We start from the raw sequence: 4,551 nt of genomic DNA on the forward strand, positions 1-4,551 counted from the left end.
GGGGGAGGGGAAGTCAGACAGATCCTGCTGTGCCTGCAGTTTCCACTGGAGCTCTGGCTAGGGAGCAGAGAGGCAGGGCCAGCCCTGTTCTCTAGAGCAGACAGCACAGCCCAAGAATGCGAAACACCTGGGATTTTGGGGGACTCTGGCTTAACTTAAACCAGGAAAGGGTCTGGGACAGACATTGCATAAACTGGTTTGACCCAAATTAGTTAAGTCTGATACTACATTCAACCAGGTTTATCTTAAACCAGTTTCAGCCATTTTGGAACTGGTTTATATGCACTGAACTTATGCTCTGTTACAGGTTAAAACCAGTTTCTGATCACTTAAACCAGTTTATGTGTATTGTCCGTCCCTAGCCTGGGAGTCATCAGTGCTCAGGTACATTCAGGATCTTGTAGAATTAAGCCATAAATGATCATGAAAGGTCTGAATGGGATACAAACAGAACAAGAATGATAATATTAAGAAATTTATCTACTGTAGATGTATTTTTGAAAGAGCTTCTGTAAACAAATGCAATCAACTGCAAGGAGAAAATTGGATACTGTGTTGCCTGATGAGAAGTGTAACACAAATCCAGTTTCAGTAGCTTTTCTTCAGCCTTATATCTGGCAAAAAGATCAATGGAGTGAACACATTTGTGACTGAAGGTAAAATAAGTAATGAGTATTTTGTAACTCATTACTATTGAGTAGCAGGATGGGTGACCTTTAAAGTCTAAGGTCAACAACAACAGAAAAACAAATGCAATCATTAGAAACTGTCTGTGTGAGTGTGTGAGTGTGTGAGTGTGCATGCTTCTGATAATTGTTATGTCCTATTCACAAGGCATTTTCTGCCTTCAGAGATCAGCAATTTCAGACAATAATTAGCTGTAACAGAAGTCTGTGTCATTATGTTTATTGATATTTAAATATTTATTTCTACATGACACAATAGGGCAATCCAAAAATATTTAAAATATTCCTATAAGAAAATATATTTTTAAAGATCTATATAGAAATATCTAAATGAAGTATTATGCATATCAGCACCCGTGACCAAGGTGCATAATAGAACATTACATCACATTTTAGTAAGTCTAAACTAATTGTTGTACCCAAATCTGACAAAAAAGTAATTTTATTTCTTGATCAATCTTCATGCTTCCTTTTTAAATTAGTAGTTTTTAATTTAGGCAATATATAAAAGTAGAAGAGAATTATTTATTTTCTTTTTGTTTGTTTTTAGAGAATTACAGTTACAATTGAACAAAAGTAATATATATGGGAGAGAGGAAAAGCTACTTTTGATTATCACCATTTTTCTTCCTGGTACTTATCAAGTCTGTGTTTAACAGCAGCTCTTCTTTCTAGCCACATTCTTTCTGACCAATTCACTCATTCTTGTAAAGCCAAATTATCCTTTGCTTTATTCACACTGGTAGGGAAGTTGGGAGTTAGGCACTCTCAGATTCATTTGCTCAGTATTAACTGGAATTTGGGGTGTGCCTGGTGCCTACTCTCTAGATACTTCCCACTGATATGGATTTGCAAACATGGGCATATCCTCAGCTCTGCTTCTCCATGCTCAAAGGCCAGGCTCTTTGGCTGAATGTAAGGGGGAAAGCCAAATACACCAAGAACAAGAACTTAGCAGGAGAGAGTCCATAGGATTATAGAATAATAAAAAATTAGGGTTGGAAGTGACCTTAGGAGGTCATCTAGTCCAGCCCCCTGCCCAGTGGAGGACCATTCCCAACAAGATCATCCCAATCAAAGCTTTGTCTAGCCAGGTCTCAGTCTTTCCCCTTTGCGGAGGCCTGGCCTTTCCTCCTCCACCAATGGAATATGTTCTTCCCTCTCTGTTGCCAGGGCTGCATATCCATTCTCCAGATGAACTGCTGCAGGTGGAGGTGAAGATTTCTGGTTGACGCTAGAGGTTAAAACTTCTGGTTTCCACCCTCCTGGGAGTCCATGTCTTCTCTCTTCTGTAGCACTGCCTCTGGCAGTTCTTCCTCCACAGTCCTGGAGGTCTGCTTCAGCATCAAATTGGTGAACTCCTCATGGCGGAGGATGTTTCAGAGCCACACCACCTCCTCCTGGAGCTCTTTGCCCTGTTTCCTGAGAAACACCACCAAGAGGCACCACTCACACTGCAGGCACAGTCAGCTTGGCTTTCACTGGAAGGAACCTGCAAACCACAATCCCCACAGCACCAAACCCAGACCTGGGTGAAAGCTTTGATGGTGAGTGGTCCTGCCTGGACAGAAACCTTACAGGTGCAAGCAAAAGCAGTGACAATGGCTCTGGCACTGCGAAGTCCTCCAGCATTTCCCTGGGTCTCTTAATCTGTCTGCTCTCTCTTAATCTTGCTTCTTTCAGGCAGACCTTCCCACTGTGAACTTCAGCTTGCCTGGAAGCTGCCTGTTTACTGATCGTTGACCTCAAATGTTCCTTTTTTCCTGCTTCCTCATACCAAGCTGAAGGGTTCTCCCTTCAAAATGGGTGTATGTTGGGGTCGGGGGGGACTAACTTGTGAACTGACCTGCAAACTGTTTGCAGACCCTGTTTACTGGCTCTTTGGTCTCTGGCTCTCTGGTCACTTAGGGAGTCACCTTTTATACCCTGCTTGGCCTGCACTAGCTCCACCCCCTGTTTAGGGCTTCTGTCAGGCCTAGGCAGCAATCATGTAGCAGTCAGCAATCACTCACCCGGCCATACTCCCAGCTTCTCAGAGCACATCCCCCAAACACACATCCCAGCAAAGAAACAGTTAGCAAACCAAAGGCACAGGCAGTTCTGGATCACTTACCTACCCTGGGCAGGATCTGATGCCTGGATTCTCTTCCCCTTCCTTCTCTTGCTCCAGCAAACTGCCTGCCAACTGCTTGCCCTGTTTGCAGCCCCTGCTCACTGGGTCCTTGGTCGTGGAGTGGTCATGGTTGTGGAATGCTGAATCACAATTCCTTCCCAAGGTAATCCTTAGGATGGAGCGGTTATGTCTAGCTTCCTACTTCAGAGCTAAATCCAAAGGATTAATCTGGCTCTTAGTGGGTGCATCTATGTGTGCAATTAATGTGACTAAATAAATTCTGGTGCAATTTGAGTCAGAGTAAACTAATCTGGATGTCACCTTCTACGTGTTAATTTAAGCACAGTAATTTACTCTGCTTCCAGACAGTACTTGTGTCTGACAGGACTATCTGACAGCACAATAAATTAGTCTACACAAGCCTAGTTGCCATGTACATGTAGACAGTAACCCTTTATTGCACAGCAAGTTAGTCTACTATGTAGTAAAGTACACATGTAAACATGCTCAGTGATGACACAGTTAGTAACCGGACATCCCAGTTGTTTCCAATCTAATGACTTATAACAGGTCATATACTAGACTACATGACAGTTAAATGGATCAAGCCAGAATAAAAAATAAATATTTCAAGTAAGAGGACTGATTCTTGATGCATTATACCAAGGTCTAAGTCCTGCAGTGTCAGGCATATAGTACATGTCCATTAAGCTCTGCTGAAAACAATGAGTGTGGCATCAGTCAGGCTCAGCTCTTTGTAGGACTGAAACCTGGCAGGACCAGTGTTCTGAGCTGACAAAAATAAACAGGAATTGACTCATAATGTGTGATTCACAATATTTTCATTTGCTTCCTCTTCTCTGCATCTGTAGCAGTATGTGGGGTGCGGGGTGGGGGGGTGTTCATGTACAAGCCCCTATTTATAGGAAGGACATAGCAAATATAGAGGGCCTTCATTAGTTTACACTCTGCAAATCCATAAACCAAAATTCTCAAGAAGTCTTAGCAATTCTCCTCCAATTTACCACAAAGATTTAATGGCAGAGTGCAATATATAATAAGGTCTCCCAGTACTACATTTTCATTACTTTTACAAAATGTAACAGAGTTTTTATAAGTACAGTCTGAGACATCATAAGTAATATAATAATAGCTTTAGGGTGCTTCCTATTTATTAGATAATAATCAGATTCAGGAGGCTATAGGCCTCAGAGTTGTTCAGGACATGGTTATTATTGCTAAGTTATCTGGAAGTAACCTCAGGCTATCATTAGAATGAGATTGTAATTAAATATTCAATTTTAAATGATAAAAGAAGACTTGCAATAAATAAGCTATCAAACTGGGGAAAAGACATATTGTTTTAAACTGTAAAACTCTTTTTTTGGTTTTTCTGTTATTTTCTTTTCACATTCTTTTCTCTTCCTTGCCTATTTCTACATTGTATTCTCTCTCGCCCCTTTTCTCTCTTCCATCCTCATCTCCACACTCTTCTGATTCATTCAAGGCTGTTTATGCCCAGAAAAACTGCAGCATATTTGTTTACATTGTGCCTCAGAACTGATCAATGCTTGCTGGAATTCGCCATCCAGTGTAGGGTGTCAAGGGCCCGCAGCAAGGCGGTAGCCCTAGACTTCAGGAGGGCCAACTTCATTGAGATGAGGAGATTAGTGGGAGAGGCACTGGGGTCCTTGAGGGCAGAGGAACTCAGTGTCCAGGACGAGTGGTCGTTCCTTAAGGAAACGATACTCA

The sequence above is a fragment of the Gavialis gangeticus genome, unplaced genomic scaffold, assembly GCF_001723915.1.
Source record: "Gavialis gangeticus isolate Ggan-Ray unplaced genomic scaffold, GavGan_comp1, whole genome shotgun sequence".
In the NCBI taxonomy this organism is placed as follows: domain Eukaryota; kingdom Metazoa; phylum Chordata; order Crocodylia; family Gavialidae; genus Gavialis; species Gavialis gangeticus.